Raw genomic sequence first — 18,699 nt, forward strand, 5'->3', positions numbered from 1 at the left:
GCATTTCTCTCCTAGGTATCTTTATTAAACATTGTACTTCTCCTATAGACTGAATCACTTTTTGATGTTATTCCGTGTACCTTGTAGATTTCATTCTCTCTAAAGCAAGCACCAATTCTCTTTTATTTATTGTATATTCAGAGTCTACCACAGAGTCTGGCACTGTATAGATGTATAAGTTTGAACACCCAAGTGCTGTAACAACAGGATACTGAATTTGATGATGGGACTCGCTATGTGAAAAGTGGTTATGGTTCAAAGACAAAAAGATGCATTCTGGGTCAAATCAGGAAAGGAACTTCCTTCTCTCTAAAATAGCAGCAGCTTTGCCTAAGATTGGTGAGTCAAATCAAGTAAGCCTCATTAGAAATATACTAATTTCAAGAGTTACATGGGTAGCCCCTTGCCACTGGACTTTTATATGAAAGTGAAATTAACTTCTGTCATTATATTTTTAGATCTTTTTGTAATATAGCTTAGATTATTCCCTAACAAAGGTATCAACCATAAACTGATGTTCTGTAAAACTGTCTTGAATCCTAACATTTACTTGCATCCCAGACATGTATCCAATTGCTTATTCAACATTGTTACTTGAATGTCTGCTAATAAGAACTATTGATTAACTCAGTTCCTTGAATGCATTCTTCTTTGTTTTTTCCATTTCGGTATATAGCACCCTCCTTCACTCAATTGGTCACGGGAGAAAATGTGTAATTTCTTATTTATTTCATTTACTCACTTCCAATTTATCAATGAGCGATGTTGAGCTAACATACAAAATATATTCCCAGCTTGACTTTTCTTGCCAATCCTACCTCTGAATCCTAATTCAAGCTATCCTTCTTGTGTGCCCAGGTCTTCATCTAACTGGTCTGCCTTTTTCCACTCTTGTCTTAGAGTCTATTCTCCACAAAATTGCCAGCATAATCTTTTAAAAGTGAAGTTTCATTTGTATCAGTTGTCCTCTAAAAGCTGTTACAATTCTTCTGTCATTATACTTAGAACAAAATCTTAATCATAGCTTTATACTTTTTTTTGATATTTTGTTGATTTCACCTTCAGCTACTTTCTCCATTGCTGATTTCATTCTGGTGACAATGCCCTTCCTTTCTACCTAAGAAATCCAATCTTGTTTCTGCCATGAAGGCTTTGGACTTAGAAATGCACTGAGTATTTAACCAGGGCTTTATTTGATAGAATTTAGCCACGCAGTTTGAAATCTTGATCATCATCCTCTCAACTTGTCCACACTCCATTACCAAAGTCTTTGTCAAAATGCCAAATGTGTTGGTAAAAAATTGTGTTTGTAATTCTTGTTATAGTACAATTTCTCCTTAATCCTTAATTTCTTAGAATAAGTACATGAGTAAATGAGAGAATGAGTGAACAAAGTGAAGTACCTAATATGTGTTAAGCATTGTGCGTGGCAGTTTCAAAAATTGGAAACATTTCAAGCATTTGAACATTTTATGTGATTCCAGTGGCATTTTCTGTGAGAGTCGTCATGCTGTTTAAAATGTTTTCAAATATGGATCATGTTACAAAATTCATAATTTTATATGTCATATATAAAGAAAAAGAAACAAGGTTTATAATGTATTTTAAGCAATGTGTTACTGTATAATAATAACTATAATGGTAATTAATAAGTCTTTTGGAAAAGGTCCAAGAAGTATTTGATTTCTGATGCAACTTTGACTAAGATATTTAAGTTAGAAGTAAAAACATTCTTATTTTGCTATGTCACTTTAATTACAAAATTAAAAATCAATGTTTTATAGAAAAAAAAAAAGACTATACTTGCACTCCTCACTACCTTCAATCTTTTTCCTCCGTGGTGTTGCATTTCTCACTCTCTCATTTTAATCAGATTTCTACTTTGATAACCCCTTTTCCTGGTAGTCTTTCTTGTGCACCCTATATGCATTAGTGTGTGTGCACATGCGAGCGTGCACACACACACACACACACACACATTTCATTGTTCTCCATTCTCTTTCCTTGCTTTATTTCTTCATACTATTAAGACATTTGGTAGGGTGTGTTGTGTATTTATTTGTTTAATGTCCTTTTCTTCTGATGAAAATAAAAGTTCTCTGAGCAAATGATTTTGATTCTCCTTTTTAGAGTCTTATCCTTAGAGCACAGACAAGTGCTTGATAGGTTTCAGGCTCTAAGCTGTTTGCAGGTGCCATGAGCTATTTCAGGCTGAAAACTTCATAGATTCTGTCAGTGCTCCAGCCTGGGGAACAGCAGCCTGGTTTACTCTCAGGGGTGGTCTCATCCTTTGAGATTCTTACTTCTGTTCAATGGCTGTACGTGTGTGTGTGTGAGCATATTGTCTGTGAGTGTGTGTGTGCGTGCGTGTGTAGGTGTGTATATTAGGTTTAGGGTGCTATTTCCTATAGATATATTTACAATCTATTCAGAAACATGTATCCTTACTTAATAGTCTCTAAAATATGCAAATTTCTTCCATGCTTCCAATCCTTAAATAATGCAAAACATTGGTAAAAGAAGAATCATACTTCACTGTGCATTTTAATACACAGTAGCTGTGTCTACTGCTCCATTTCAATCACTTAAAAGAAAGACTAAGGGAAGCTGAGTTAACAAATGTTTAAAGGATAGAGTTTATGGGGAACCACATTAAGCATGCTGTGTTACAGAAATTGCTAAGGCTAGTTTTCCTAACACTGTATCATTTACTTACGGTAATTGAGGATGGACAGGAATGAGGATAGACTGGAATGGGATAATGATAACATATATTGGTTCCAAGTGACTTGAGAGTTTCAAACAGAATTTTAGATTAGTTCAGTCTCTTTATTACTTCCAGAGGCATTTGGCATTCTTTTCAGTGAAAAGCCTAGAGAAGCAAATAAAATAGTTACAATAGAATATACAAAAATGTACACAATACCATCATCAAACATTTTTCTTTTTACATATTTTTTTACTGCTAGAGGGGCAGTATAATTAATAATATATTCTATTATACATTCTTGGGAAGTAGAGTACATATGGTTTTATTTAGGAGATATTTATAAATATCTTATTTGAAATGTGTAGATATTTTCTTTTCAATTCACTTACAACGATTAAGGTGGTGTTTTTAAAAATTACATTAATTGTATAAGGGATGCTAGAAATATTTTATAGCAAAGAATAATTATTATTTTCTTTAACAGAAATATACAATTATAGAAGAAATGCTTTGCCTTTGGAAACTCTGTTAGACAAAGGACAGAGAGAGCTTAATGGTGTCCTTTGTTGTTGTTTGTAATGTAATCTATTTTTATTTATTTATTTTGCAACAGCTTTGTTGGGATAAATTCACATACCATACAATTTATCCACTTAAAAACTGTATAATTCAATGATTCTTAGTATAGTCACAGAGATGCACAACTATGACCTCAATCAATTTTGTTTTTTTTTTTTTTGGTAGAGATGGGGTCTCACTCTGCTGTTGCTTAGCCCAGTCTTGAACTGGACTCAAGCAATCCTCTGGTCTCAGCCTTCTGAATAGCTGCGTTTACAGGCACAAGTCACCATATCCAGCACTCAATCAATTTTAAAACAACTTGATCCATCCCCAAAATAAAATCTTTAGTACTAATCTTTTAACAGTCAGTTGGGTTACTCCCAACTACCCTAGTCTTTCCTTAGCAACCAATAATCCACTTTCTGTCTCTGTAGCTTTGCCTTTGTAGACATTTATATACATGGAATCAAGCATTATGTGGGCTTTTATGACATCATTCTTTCACATAGCATGATGCTTTCAAGGTTTTTCCACATTGTACTATGAATCAGTCCTTTGTTTCTTTTTATTGCCAAATAATATTCCATTGTGTTGATGTACCCATTCTATTTACCTGTTCAACATTTGATGGACATTTGAGTTCTTCCCATTTTTCAATTATTATGAAGAATTCTGCTATGAACATTCATGTATAATGTTTTGTGTGGACTATTTTCATTTATCTTCAGTATATAGCAAGGTTTGTGATTGTTGGGTCCTGTGGTAATTCTCTGTAATGCTAAGTATGTTGAGAACATTTTCATGTGCTTGTTGGTCTATTTTATTTCATTTTCACTTGTCTGCATTGCAATATGATTTTCTCTATTACTATTTTGATCTTTTGATCTTTTTGCAATCTTGAAAACCACATACCTAAATTTGTTAGAAGTGTGTATAAATCAAAATGAGTGTGTGCTCATATGTATGGCTATGTATGGTTTATTGCATAGATTAGGTCAGATATATATGACTTGCCTGTATACCATTTTCATTTGTTTTCTAGTTCTTAATTGTTTCCTGATATTATTTTAATGATTTGATTATAGATTTGACAAATTTATCAATAGTATATTTATGTAAACATAAAACAGCTTATCTTTGGATTTTATCTACCTATATATGTTTCTGATAACAAAACAGTAACTAAGAGGGAAGTAATTTTAAAATGATAAAGATAATCCTAAATATTAGAGAATTAGAATTATATTTATTTTAAAAGAGTTGGCTGAATCAACTTAATACTCCCTTTGAGTTATTTTAACTTGATTTTGACAATGAAATTTCACACTGAATGAAAAAATGATTCAAACTAATAGATTCACAAGGGCAGTAACTGCTGCTTTTCTATGTGGTATTTAATTACAGCCAATATCAGGAGCTTGAAGGAGGTATATTAATTTTTAACTAAGGATGCTTTTAATGACTCTATGTTGTCATTTTCCAAAGAGAATATGTGAGGTAGTTCAGGCTGTTAGAAACAAATATATTTCTCAAATATATACATATTTGAGGTTTGATTTTTGCCATTTAAATGGATATGTTAACAAAGTTATAATGAGAGAATTTCATTAATCAGTTTTGATTCATTTAATTCACACCTTTAAAACATTTTCTGAGGGGTTCAATACAAGGACTATTTTCATATGTTAGTTTTTGTGTTAATTTTATTTGTTTAATCTTTTATCAATGAGGGTCAACTCCTGTGTCTTCCACTATATTATGGGACATATGTCCCAGGCTTCAGAATTCTCTCAGACATCTCACTCATTAACCAAAAAGGGAAATACCACAAAGAAAATTTTACAGCAGAAACTGAAATTGTAATAAATTTCTCCCCCGACTCCCAGTGTAACTGACAAGTTTTGTGCCAGGGGTCCTTTAGCAACACGAAATTTGACTTGATTTCTTTCACTGCTGGCCTGTAGAGGCTGCCAAAACTGTGTACAGTTCTCAGACTCTTGATGACTAGCACAGCTGCAATCCTGTGTCATAGGCCCCCAAATCAAGAAATTAAAACTGTAGGCTTATGAAGGCTATCTCTAATGTTTCATTTATTCATACAGTATGGTGGCTGTTCTTGGTAAGAGGTTAAAAAATACACATAGTTTAGAGTGCACACTCTCTATATCCAACCTGAACTTTTCTGCTACGTGATTTACCAAGATTAATTTGTTTCTCAGTTATTTCAAGTAAGAGACAATTTCTGCACAGCGACTATTTGCCATGACTGATACTCACTTACAGTTACTCCTCTTTGTATCGCTTTTCTTTTATCAGAGAATGGGGGAAGTGTACCCATGGGACTGAAACATCTTTGATTTTGTGAGGCTGATCATTGCTGGGCAACAATTCTCCATGGGTTGCTTGAGTTTCTGCATGTCTTGTGAAGATGCCTTGAAGACTTTTGCTCTGAACTTTTTTTTTTTTTTGCAAGGAGATTGATATAACAAATAGTTTCAGAAGACAGAGATAGTGTCTCCTTCTGGAGCAGAAGGCTAAATTTTCCCCTAGCCAAGATAGTAAAGACAATATTTTTCTCTGGGTAAAAGATTGGACAGATATGCTAGCAGACCATTTCAAAAATTAGGGTTTCTGAACCTTAGGGTTCTTTAGCAGTTACATGGACCTAGAGAATGTGTACACCCATTTGGACTACTCCTCATTATCCCCGTGAAACTTAGAGGGTGAAGGATCACAATGCAAACATGAAATCAATGCTGCCTGCTGTGCTGTGAATAGTAAAGTCCTATGCTTCTGATCCAGGAGTCTCATCTCTTATGCCAGCATCTAAATGACTGTGGCAAATGAATTTGTTAGCTTGCAAGTAGGATAAAATCTCCTGTCTTTCACAGTTCTTGAAAATCATGTGAACCTTGAGGCTTTGTGCTGTCCTTCTCCAAAGGGATTCTGTGGGAGAATTAAACCCTATTGCCCCAATGCACTTATTATATGTCATGAACTCTCTTTTCTCCTATGCTTGTGGTATGGTGGTATGTGAAACTGGAAAACTGAGAAAACAGCCAATCAAATAATCTCCTACTGAGTTAATTTTCTCGTGGAATCCAGTTTGAGAAGGTCATGTATTACCAAAGGTAAATGTTTAGCTTCACAGCTTCTCTGACACATTGGCACTATAAACATCCTTTGCAAGTATAAGATTAGGAATAGAACTTCAGATGGTAATAAGAAATATAAAAAATTCCCCCTTTGCGAAAGAGCATATATGTTATTTACTGTCAATATCAGTGGTCTGAGTAAGCAATTCTCATGAGATCTCGACTCCCTGACCGTTTGACTTTGGCAAATGCAATATGGAGAGACAATGCTTGGAGTTAGTTTAACCCCTACCTGACCTGGTGGGAGGGTGCCCAGGTGAGGAAACTGAGCAAACTGGCTTTTTGTTTGCAGACACAATTATAAGGACTCTTGGGGACCACCATGTGTCCTCGCCCTTTCCCCTGCCTGTTAAGGAAGAATAAACAACACCAGTATCACTGCAGAAGCTAAGGGAATTCAAAGCAGCCTCAAGAAGCTGAGAAACTGACATTTCTAAGCAGAAAAATAATCCTATATTCCCTGTAGTAGACAGTAATGTCTATAAAATGGACCTCTCCCACCATACCGTAAATCAAGTATTAGCTGCTAACTCACAGTTCGTTGTGGATTTGAAAAACGTTTCCTCACCCGAGTATGAGAAAAAAAGAAAAGCAACTAGCTATACACTTTTTTCACTTGCCTTTACATTACTTTGATAATATACAGTGAAGTTCTACTCACACAAAATAATTTCATCCTTAATGAGTTGGTTTGGACACCTTTGCAGAATCTGTAGTGTAAGTCTTTAGATTTACAAGTGACAAAGATGTTAGGCCTTTGAAGAAAAGGATGAGAGTATAGCTTATAAAGCAGAGAATTAATAACCTTTGGCTTCTCATGCTTTGCCTGAAAGCCATTTGCTCTTTTCTTCTGAAGATCCTAATAAGCAGAGAAAAGATGCCTCATGCAAAACCTGCTCTTTCAGCGTCTGTCCATTTTTATTCTTCTGGCTCTTTGCTTTGTTTCTCACTCTTTTTGCTGGAGCCTTTTCTGGTTTTCAAGATCCCCTTCAGGATGACCTGCTTCTTCTTGTCCAAGTCTTAGGCTTCCAGATTTCTAGGAAATCTATTTGCTCTCTGTATTTCTTTGCCAGCCTAAATCTTTGATACTCCTTAGTACAGACTATAGATACTGATTCATAAAATGTTTTGACTTTACTGTTTGCTTTTTGAATTTATTAGCATACCTCTTTCTTTGCCTTTGGCTACTACCAATGGCTGGCCTAATGCTATTTAATCATTTTAGGAATTCTATGGCTTTTAAAATCTTACATGTTTTCCTACTTACACTTTTCAAAAAATAGCTTAAAATTGAAAACTGAAAATTAAGCTTGAGCTTTGGCAGCTCTTCTATAAAATTTCTAGATGCTTCCTTGCTAGATGAATTTTGATATACTATTGCAGTCATAAATCACGAGGTTTTAGTAAAATATACATACTTTTAAAAGAGGAAACATTATGTAATAGATATTACATATTCTGTGTTGTGATTCACTTTATTATTTAAATATAGAGAAGAAAAAATATCCCAAGGACTTCTTGAAAATATTTTAAGGATTCTTTTATATACTTGGTCTCCTGTTTTAGAGATGTTCAGAAGTTAAAATGATTTCTGACAATTCTATAAAGAGATTGAAAAATTTATTCAAAAATGAAAGTTTTAAGGTATTACAATAATTAATGAAACAGAGAAAGGATAGGAATATAAGACACGAATGATAATTTTTTAACATTTTTAAAATTTTAAGTTCCAAGATATTTGTGCAGGATGTGCAGGTTTGTTACCTAGGTAAACTTGAGCCATTGTTGTTTGCTGCATCTATCAACACATCACCTAGGTATTAAGTCTCACATGCTATTTATCCCAATGCACTCCCTCCCCCAACCCCGTGACAGGCCCCAGTGTATGATGTCCCCCTCCCTGTGTCCATGTGTTCTCATTGTTCAGCTCCCACTTATAAGTGAGAACATGTGGTATTTGGTTCTCTGTTCTTGTATTAGTTTGCTGAGGATGATGGCTTCCAGCTCCATCCATGTCCCTGCAAAGGACATGATTTCGTTCCTTTCTGTGGCTGCATAGTAGTGAATGATAATTTTTTAAAAGGCCTATGGAATGTCAAAGAGACATAAGGACTTTTGCAGATGTTATTTAATCATGCAGAGCCAATAATAGAACACATTCGGCTACAGTGAAAATATATTGACAGTTTGAAATTGTCCAGAATTTTACGTAGTTTACCAAAGCAGCCAAATCTTTGAAGGTGTCAATGACAACACAGGTAATATACATATAAAGGATATCTTTTTGGGTTTTCTGTAAACTATTCAGCTGTGACTATAATGCTGCTACACTATAATCCCAAAAATGATGTCCAAGAACAACAGATTCGGTAATATCACCACTGGGAGACAGGGAATAATAATTAAGAAGCCTTTGTCCTGAGATTCTGAGACATAGGAACTCATGATGTATCAGTCAGTGAGGCTATACAACAAATTTGACCATACCTTATGATATAAGGGTTTCAGGCGCAGGCAGTGGTAGGAGAAGAAGAAAGTGAGAACTAACAATTAGATTGTTCTTGTCACATTTATAATCTGATTTGACTCAGCATTTAGCATTAGTTGGAATTTACCATCAACTGCTTGTTAAAGATAGAGAATGCACAGAAAAGAAATGTTTCAATGAAAAGGATAACAGTAAAAAGATATTTGGGCTTAATTGATTGCCATGTTACAAAATATAAACCAAATGCGTGAAGGTGACAAGGAAATGGATTATTAGAAAATTAGAAAAAAAGTAGATCTAGTAGAAGAAATAGTTATGAGAATTTTATGAGTAAAAGTGGTCATTAGTGATAACTCTGAGGTACTGAACTTCTGGGAACAGAAGTTACAGAAATGACTGGCTAGACATGTCTCCATAATTACTAATTTTGCAGACTAGACCATGTTAAAGGCCAATTGTAGTTTTCCTTATTCATTTTTTTCATTTTTGTTTAATTGGTTACTTGGACAATGTTTTACTGATAAAAATGAGTGTTTTATGTTTTAAATATATTGCTCCATTAAAAAGTATCTCCATCTTCAACAGAAATGTTTTGACCTTACATTATTTCTGAAAAAATTATACCTTGGCAAAATCAAAACTTAAAAATCAAGCCAAAGCATATGGCATTTTTACAGATTTTCATAATACTTTACAGAGTATAAATCTAGATAAAGAATGGGTTCTTAATTGAAATTATAATACACTTATTGGGAATAGACCTTTGGATGGTAATAAGAAATATAAATGTATTTCTTTTATTTATAAATATATTTCTTTTATTGATGAGTCCAAATTACCTAAGGATTCTGACACCAAAGACTTTTATTACAATTGTATTGTTTTAGATTTTTAGTTTATAGGAGTTATCCTCAAAAAACTCGGAAGAAATACACTGAACCATTAAACTCACCCCTGAGAATAAAAAAAAAAGATATTATGATGCTTTCCTAAGAGTGTGACTCAAGTCCAGGGAAAATGATTTGTTTCTGTTTCTGTTCACTTAATATTCTGAAAGTAATGAATATGATCTTAACTTTATTCTTTCTATTTGGTAGTTATCCAAAGATAATTACAACTTATCCCTTTCTGAAAGCTTAATTTTAACTTCCTACTTATGTTTTGGTTAATTTGTAGCAAACTCAGTTGAAACAAATAAGTATTTCAGATAGACCTTGATGCAACAGCCAGTGAACAGTGTGGGTATCAGACCATAACATGAAAACTAATGTGGATATATGCTGCCCTTCTAATGCCTTGTTTTTCTCTTTCAGTAATTGTCCTATTTGGGAGAATATGGTTCTTAAAAGGCAAAGAGCAGGAAAATTTTTTAGATGAAACCACTTACAAACTCTGCCTAAAGTGTTTGAGACAACTACACTCAGATACAGAAGGCACAGAAGTAGGCCTAACTGCTTGACTGGAAGGGTGTATAATCCATGTCACCCACCTAAACTTACTGGATCTCAAAGTCTTCGTCTGCCAAGTAGTTTACTCATGGTATTATTCTTTTTGCTAATTAAGAGGGTACATATGAATAAATAGCCTTTGACAGAAGTATGACATTCAGAATAAAGGAGATATTATTTTGAATTAACAAAAATTTATCTTATTTTCTTCTCCATCAAAAAACTCTCACAAATAATGTATTAAGTTGGCTAGAATCTTTAACTTAGGCAAATAAATTTTTTTTAAGGAAAACATGAGCAGTAGGAATGCTGATGCTTACATAGAAAAGTTTACATAACATAGTTCTTAAAATATTTTGTGTTTTCTTCATGTTTTCGTAATCACTTATTAGACTGTAACGTCCCTGAGACTAGAAGATATTCCTTCAGTGATGTGTCTTCATATAGCATTTTGGGAAATTTGCATGGAATTGTCTAAATATAGCACAAACTCAAGGCATTATAGTGCTGTTAAGAAATCAATAATATCAATGAACTTTATTATGAAAAAATTATGTAGGCTAAATGGGCATATATTTATGCCTCCTCAGATTGACAGTAGCAGAAATCTACTTAAATTGCATTAGACAAAACACATAAATATCTTAAAGACTTCTGTCACAACCTGAAAAGCAAGATGGTTTGTTGACCTGATGAGGGACTGGGACAAGGAACTGGAAGTCCTAGAATAAGTAAGGCAAGTATTTTCTTCTGGGGCTTTCTTTCAGAGGCTGTATGATCTCCTATGTTTGATTCTCTGTGTGTCTATAGGCCAATTTCCTTTGCTTTTCTGTATAAAGGAAAAATGTGACCTCTTCATAGGTGTCAAGTTTACATGTTTTCAGTTAGAGTTGACAGTAGGAGATAAGCAGTGTTTAGGACTCAAATTCATATTTGGAGATAAGAACCTCATTTGCCTCAAATGTCCTCCATAAGTACACACAGCTGAGGCTAAGATAATTGGAGATAAATCAGCATCACTTGACTGTATGGTCCCAGCTCCACAGATGTGAGAGCAGTTCTATGTGTCTGTGGCTCATGTGCTGGACATTCACCTTAAATTGTGTTTAATATAATCAGTCAGAATGATTTTAGAGAAAATGCTGGTTTGTTTGAGAACTTTTTTTAAAAAATCACTTTATAGGAGACATCAGCAAAATGGTGGATAGGACTTCCAGCACTCACCCCCTCATAGAAACACAACAATCTGAATAACTATCTATGCACAAAAATACTTTCACATGAACTAAGAAATCCAGGTGAGCTATTACAGCACCTGGATGGAGAACAGAAATAAGATGCATTGAAGAGATTAGGAAAGATAGCATCACATTACCTATGTCACCTCTCCCCTAAGCCCAGGCAGTATAGAATGGAGACAGACAGAGACAGATACCCTTTGTGTGGGAAAAGAAGATTAAAGTGAGCACCTAACTTTGCTGTGGACTCCAGCACCAGACCTGCCCCAGTGAACCCTGGTACCAGGCCAGCCCCAGAGGCCTCAGTTCTAGTGAATTCAGGATCCAGGCTTGCCCCGGCAGATCCGGGCTGCATACTTTCTTCTAGTAGTTTTTGAATCTTACATTTTCACATCTTATGTTTAAGTTTTTAATCCATTTTGTGTTGATTTTTGAGATAAAGGTCTTGCATCCGATGGATGCTGCCCAGAGACCACAGCATATAAAATCATCGTGCATTGAGGCCCATGAGAAGGACATGGAGCTCTCATTCGCCATGCAGCGCAGCAAGGAAATCATGTGTGTGATCTGCATGGAGGTGATTTATGAGAAAGTCAACCCCTGAGAGCACCGCTTCGGGATCCTCTCCAACTGCAGCCACACCTACTGTCTCAGGTGCATTCACAAGTGGAGGAGTGCTAAGCAATTTGAGAGCAAGATCATAAAGTCCTGCCCAGAATGCCAGATCACATCTAACTTTGTCATTCCAAGTGAGTACTGGGTGGAGGAGAAAGAAGAGAAGCAGAAACTCATTGGGAAATACAAACAGGCAATGAGCAACAAGGCATGCAGGTATTTTGATGAAGGACATGGGAGCTTCCCATTTGGAGGGAGCTGTTTTTACAAGCATGTGTACCCTGATGGCCATAGAGAGGAATCACAGAGACAGAAAGTGGGAACATCAAGCAGATACCCGGCCCAATGAAGGAACCACTTTTGGGAACTCATTGACGAAAGAGAGAACAGCAGCCCCTTTGACAACGATGAAGAAGAGGTTGTCACATTTGAGCTGGGCAAATTGTTGCTTATGCTTTTAGCTGCAAGTGGGGATGATGAACTAAGACTCTGAAGATGAGTGGGACTTGTTTCATGAGGAGTTGGAAGATTTTTATGACTTGGATCTATAGCAACCCTGCATGGCTGTGAACTGGTCTGCTGACCCCAGACAGCAGCTGTTCCCTGTGGTGGTGTGGCAGTGCCTGTGTTCTCTCCTAGGCAGGCCTATCGACTCCAGGTGCGGGCATAAGAATTTTTACCCAGGGCCTGTCTTTTCAACCCCTCACCTTTCCCCGAGGAGTGTGTTGTTTTCCCTGTTGAAAAAAGTTAGAAAAATAAATCTTAAAGTCAGTTTTCTGAAAGAAAAAAAGAAAAGAAAAGAAAAGAAAAAGGGAACTAGAAAAATAAAAAAACAAAACAGAACAAAAAATAAATAAAAAAGAAAAATGGAACTTGGCAAACAATACCAATCCAAAAAAAAATCACAATCAATTATGAAATTTTAGAGGTTTCCTTAGAGTCAGGAAGATGATGAGATTGTGCTTATAGTTAAAAACTATGAAGTCCTTACTAGAGCCAAGAAAATATATGAGAGGTAAGAATTGGAAAGAAAACAATGACAATATGCCTATTTGAAGACATGCTTATCTATGTAGAACTTAAAAGAGCATCTATGGACAAATTATTAAAAGGGATTTTTAGGCACCAATAATAATAAAAAAAAAGCAAACAAAATAAAAATTCCAGTCTCAATGGAACAAAACCAATGTTACCTCTTATTTTTAATTAAAGAGGGGCAGCCTGTAATCCCAGCACTTTGGGAGGCTGAGGTGGGTGGATCATGAGGTCAGGAGATCGAGACCATCCTGGCTAACACGGTGAAACCCCATCTCTACTGAAAATACAAAAAGTTAGCCGGGCGTGGTGGCAGGCGCCTGTAGTCCCAGCTACTCGGGAGGCTGAGGCAGGAGAACCGTGTCAACCCAGGAGGTGAGGCCTGCAGTGAGCGGAGATCATGCCATTGCACTCCAGCTGGGCAACAAAGTGGTGGGAGACTCCGTCTCACCCCCCCCCAAAAAAGGGGGGGCAAAACCATTCTGGAGAAAAATTATAAAACATTGAAAATATATATATAAAAAAAGGACCAGTGTGTGTATGTATATGTAGAGAGAGTGCTGATGAATTAAATTACAATAACAGAGTGATGATACTTCCTCAAAATTATCTACAAATTCAATTCAATCCCAATTAAAATTCCAACAGAGGCTGGGCGCTGTGATTCACACCTGTAATCCCAGCACTTTGGGAAGCCGAGGCGGGTGGATCACGAGGTCAGGAGATCGAGACCGTCTTGGCCAACATGATGAAACCCCGTCTCTACTAAAATACAAAAAAATTAGCTGGGTGTGGTGGTGTGTACCTGTAATCCCAGCTACTTGGGAGGCTGAGGCAGGGGAATTGCTTGAACCTGGGAGGTGGAGGTTGCAGTGAGCTGAGATCACACCACTGCACTTCAGTCTGGTGACAGAGCAAGACTCTGTCTCAAAAAACAAAAAAAAAAAAAGAAAAGAAAAGAAAAAAAAAGAAAGAAAGAAAATCCAACAGGAATTTTTAAGGAAGCTGACATCTAACTTTATATGAAAGAGTGAAGAAAGAAAGAACCAAGAAGAGTCAACACAATTTTGAATAATGAGGTGGAAGGAGTTGCTCTACTAGAGGCCAAGAATTAGCTTAAAGCTGCAATGATTAAGATAATATATTCTCAATGCAGGAAAAGACAAATTCACCATTGGGAACAGTATGGAATATTATGAATATATGTAAATCAAGCAGCATTGTTATCTGTGTATGACTGGATTATTCCATAAATAATGCTGGAACAATTTATTCAAATGGAAGAAAAATTACTCTGGTTCATATTATACAGAAAAAATAATTGTAGGAACAGTAAAGACTTAAATGTTGATATGGTTTGGCTGTGTCCCCACCCAAATCTCAGCTTGAATTGTAACTCCTAAAATTCTCATGTGTCATGGGAAGGACCCTGAGGGAGGTAATTGAATCATAGGGGTGGGTCTTTCCCGTATTGTTCTCGTGATAGTAAGTCTCATGAGATCTGATGGTTTTATAAAGGAGAGTTCCCCTGCACACGCTCTCTTGCCTGTCACCATGTAAAGCTTTGCTCCTCCTTCACCTTCTGACATGATTGTGAGGCCTCCCCAGCCAAGTGGAACTGAGTCCATTAAACCTCTTTTTCTTCATAAATTACCCAGTCTTGGGTATGTCTTTATTAGCAGCATGAGAACGGATGAATACAAATGTCAAAATAGAACATTAAAACCTTTAAAGGGGTGTGACTAATTTTTAAAAATAAGAAAGGAACATACTGTTAAGGAGAAGATGGCTATAAAATTAATAACTAGGGGGTAGTGAATAAAATTTAAAACTGTGGGGGAGGGCAAAGCAAGATGGCAGAATGGAAGCCTACACCATTTATTTACCAACTGGAACATCACATTTTGACAACTATCTGCACACAGAAAGATGCTATCAGTAGAGTCAAAAATCAAGTGAGCAACCACAACATCTTGCTTTAACTTCATATCCTTAAAAGAGGTATTGAGGAGGGCAGGAGAGACAGTTTTGAATTACTGATGTCACCCCTCCCCCATACCCTTGCAGCAACTGTGCAGCACAGAAAGAGAATCTGTGCATTTTGCGGAGGCAGAGCCCAGCCTCTGGGGATCTTTATATTATAAACTCAGTGCTTCCCTGTCACAGAGGAGAATAATGCCATGCTGGGCTCAGTCAGCACCCACACATGGAGGGAGCATTAAGATGAGCTCTAGTCAGAGAGGAATTTTTAGTCCCAGCATTCGGAACTTGATTTCTTGGCAAGCCTTGCCACTATGGGCTAAAGAACTCTGGGGTCCAAAGTAAACTTGAAAGGCAGTGTAGGACACAAACATGCAATTCCTAGGCAACTCCTAGTGTTAGGCTCGGCTCAGAGCCAGTTGACTAGGGTGGCATGTGACCTAGGGAGTTACCAGCTGGGGGCAGCTAGGGGAGTGCTTGTGCCGTCCCTCCCACAACCCAAGGCAGTACAGCGCACAGAAATGAAAGTGACTCCTTCCCACTGCTTAAAAAGAGGAGAGCAAAGAGTAAAGAGGACTTTGTCTTACATCTTGGATATCAGCAGAGCCACAGTTGGATAGGGCACCAGGCAGAGTGGTAAGGCCCTAGCTTCCAGACTACACTTCTATACACATGCTGGCCCACTGCCTTGAAGGGAAGGAACCAGTTCTAACAGGAGTCATCACCTGCTGACTGAAGAGCTCGTTGGTCCTGAAAAACCAGCAGTAATTCCCAGGGAGTACACTGTGGGCCTTGGGCTCTTACATATGCTGGGTATAGGGTGACCCAGCACAATCCCAGTTGTGCTGGGTATGGTGAAGGACTCTTTCTGTTGGAGAAACGTAGAAGGAAAAGTAAAGGGGACTTTTTCGTGCACATTTGGTACCAGCTTGACCACAGTAAGGCAGAGAAATTAACAGGCTTTTGGGGTCCCTGAGTCCAGGACCAGTCTCTTGGATAGGATTTCCAGACCTTCCCTGGGCCAAAGAGCAGCGCAGTGCCCTGAAGGGTTAGTCCCAGGTTTGGCAGCATTCACCACAAGCTGATGGAAGAGTCCATGGGCTTTAAGTGAACATCCATGGTGGTCTGGCAGAATTCACTGTGGACTGGAGGTGGTGGGGGCCACAGGAAGAGGCTTTTCTGCTCCTCTGCCTATGGAAAGCGGAGGGAAGAGCAGAAAGGACTTTGTATTGTGGTTTGAGTGCCAGGTTAGCCACACTAGAATAGAACATCGGGTAAATTGTTCATGTTTTTTACTCCAGTCTCTGGCTCCCAGACAGCATCTCTGGATACTCCCAGCTTCTGGGGGAGCTTGCCGCCCTGAAGGAAAGGGCCTTGGACAAGGTTTAGTGTTGTGCTGTCTTCAGGTCTGACCTAGCACAGTCCCAGTCGTGGCAGCCTCAAGGGTGCTTGCATCACCACATCCCCAGTTCCAGGCGGCTCAGCACACAGAGAGACAGACTCTGTTTGGGAGAAAGTAAGATAAAATAACAAGTGTCACTCTCTGGTAATCCAAAGAATTCTTCTGGATCTTATCCAGGACCATCAAGGTGGTGTCTCTATGAGTCTAGAAAACAATTGAATTCATGAAGAGTGAGAGTAGGGGGATGACTAGCAGAGGCAGGGAAGGGGAGTACAGGGGAGGTGGGGGAGGTGTGGGTGGTTAATAAGTACAAAAATAAAATAGTTAGAAAGAATAAATAAGACCTAGTATTTGATAGCACAAAGATGTGACTATATTTAATAATAATTTAATTCTACATTTTAAAATGGCTAAACAAGTACAATGAGATTGTTTTTAACACAAGGAAAAATGTTTGAGGGGATGAACACCCAATTTTCCAGGTTGTGATTATTATGCATTGCATGTTTATACCAAAATGTCTCATCTACCCCATAAACATATGCACCTACTATGTACCCACAAAGATTAAAAACTTCAAAACAGTAAAAAATTTAAAATTGCACAAAATCAAAAGTAAGAACACATACCACAGACTAGAAGACATTTTTAGTGTCTATAATTGACACTATTCATAAAATTTTCCCTTAAAAACAAAATCGTCACAAATCACCTAGCAAAAGACAACTTAGGAGAATAATAGGTATATTGATATAAATACGAAGTTTTTTAGAGGAATTTCCAAATTGTTAATACCTATTTCTGGTAGGCTAAATAAAGGCCCCCTCCAAAGCTGTTTGCATCTAATTCCTGGAACCTATAACTATTATCTTACATGGTAGAAGGGACTCTATAAAAGTAAGTAATGAAATGGGAAGATGATCTGGGATCATCTGAGTGGGTACAATGTAATCACTAGGCCCCCATATAAGAGGGAGGCAGAGGATAAGAAAGTAGTTGGGTTTGTGATGATGAAAGCTAGAGTTTGGAGGAATGTGAAGAAGGGGTTGTGAGCCAAGGTATGCAGGCAAACTCTAGAAGCTGAAAAGGCAAAGTTGTCCTGGTTTCCAGAAGGAATGCAGCCTAGCTAACAAATTTTAGACTTTTGACCTCTATAAGTGTGAGGAAACAAAGTTGTATTATTGTTTTAAGACACTAACTTCATGGTAACTTATTATAATAGTTAGAGAAACTAATGCAGTAATTTTCCCTCTATTATAATCAGGGAAATAAAAATTAAAATCAACAAACTATTTTATACACACACACACACACACACATATATATATATATATTAGTTGCACAAATAATTACAAATCTGGGAATAGCATGTGTAGTTGAAGATGTAGACAAATGAGAATTTCTGTACATTCTGATGAACTCTAAGTATACATAGAGTCTAAAATTGGTATGGCCATTTTGAAGAGAAAACACCCCAAATAACCTAAACATTATTTTACTAAGTACATACCACAGAGAAATTCACTCAAGTTCAGAAGGAGGTGTGATAAAAGCATTCATTGTAGAGTCGTTTGTAGGAAAAATTGAGAACAATCAGAATGTTTATCAATAGTAGAACAAATAAACAGCAACGTGTTTGTAAAATGGGAAATGATAGCCATTCATACAAATGAACTAGAGCTACACTTACCAACAAGATAAAACGAGTTGCAAGAAAGTTTCAACATGCTTCTATTTAGATTATTATTTTTATTACCATATAAGCACTATATATTTCCTGTAGATACATGAACATTCAGTAAACAAATAAAATATTCATGAAAATAATAAATGAGAGAACTATGATAGTAGCTACTTCAGAGAAAGAGAGAAATGGATCAGAGTAATACTCAGAGGGTTCACCTCTGTGTTTTATATCTTAAAAATAAGCTGAAGTACAGATACTGAAATCTTAAAATTTAATAAAACTGGATATTTAGTAAACATATGTGTGCTATGTTATTCTCTACTATTGTATACATATTTAAATTGTTTTATAATTTGAAAACAAAGCAAAACAAATTTTTT

General features: G+C 36.7%; 1 long non-coding RNA gene and 1 pseudogene across 1 annotated transcript in view; one reads left to right on the plus strand and one right to left on the minus strand.

Moving 5' to 3' along the window:
- The window catches only part of LOC139356537 (uncharacterized), a 41,592-nt gene that overhangs the window by 14,406 nt on the left and 8,487 nt on the right, over nt 1–18,699 (minus strand). Inside the window, exons 2-3 of the long non-coding RNA XR_011608531.1 lie at nt 16,147–16,409; nt 2,717–2,872 (exon numbers count right to left, since the gene is read on the minus strand). This is a non-coding gene — a long non-coding RNA (uncharacterized lncRNA). The remainder of the gene's footprint in view (nt 1–2,716; nt 2,873–16,146; nt 16,410–18,699) is intronic.
- LOC105483776 (E3 ubiquitin-protein ligase makorin-1 pseudogene) lies at nt 12,043–12,766 on the plus strand (annotated as a pseudogene).

Source organism: Macaca nemestrina, chromosome 10, assembly GCF_043159975.1.
Source record: "Macaca nemestrina isolate mMacNem1 chromosome 10, mMacNem.hap1, whole genome shotgun sequence".
Classification (NCBI taxonomy): domain Eukaryota; kingdom Metazoa; phylum Chordata; class Mammalia; order Primates; family Cercopithecidae; genus Macaca; species Macaca nemestrina.